At 51.6% G+C, this 556-nt stretch overlaps 1 long non-coding RNA gene across 1 annotated transcript in view; it reads right to left on the bottom strand.

Annotated features, from left to right (window-relative positions):
* The window catches only part of LOC111734725, a 2,018-nt gene extending 1,592 nt beyond the window's left edge, over positions 1-426 (bottom strand). The window contains exon 1 of the long non-coding RNA XR_002778572.1: positions 296-426. This is a non-coding gene — a long non-coding RNA (uncharacterized LOC111734725). The remainder of the gene's footprint in view (positions 1-295) is intronic.
* Positions 427-556: the final 130 nt, after the last annotated feature.

Genomic DNA, 556 nt, shown 5'->3' with positions numbered 1-556 from the left:
GAGGTGTTTTGTTTCTGGAATTCACTGGATGAGATGATTCCTGAGGGCCCTACAACTCTAACGTCCTCTGATCCTACAGTCAATGAATGTTGGCCTAAAAGCTGAGCAGAAGGATTCTGGCAGGTGCGGCAATACCCACCAAATATTTTATTCATTCTCCAGCACTAGCCTGCACCCTTTCTCTTGGGCGAGGCTGTGATTAGTTCTGGCTAATGAGATGTGTGAAAGTGGCATGTGCCACTTCCAGGATGAGGCAGTTAAAAGCCCATGCCCCAGACGTCAGTCCCTCTCTTACCTGCCTTGTTAATTTGTGAAGCAGAACCTGATCTGCGGGGCCACGGCCACACACAGCCAAGATGCGACAGTGGACACGGGAGAGAAAGTGAGCTCTGGCATTGATGTTCTTCCTTCTCTCCTTTCTCCAGCTGAATGGGAGCCTCCAGTGTAAAGTGGTGGTGGTAAGTGCAGACTGTGGCCCAGGGGCGGAAGAATAGGTAGGCTGTCCAAGGCTAGAGGCATCCTAGGATAGTGGGGGCAGTCTGGGTGTGGATTGGCT

This window comes from Pteropus vampyrus, unplaced genomic scaffold (assembly GCF_000151845.1).
Source record: "Pteropus vampyrus isolate Shadow unplaced genomic scaffold, Pvam_2.0 Scaffold4658, whole genome shotgun sequence".
In the NCBI taxonomy this organism is placed as follows: Eukaryota; Metazoa; Chordata; class Mammalia; order Chiroptera; family Pteropodidae; genus Pteropus; species Pteropus vampyrus.
The sequence above is the reverse complement of the archived record's forward strand: the minus strand, read 5'-3'. Positions and strand labels throughout refer to the sequence as shown.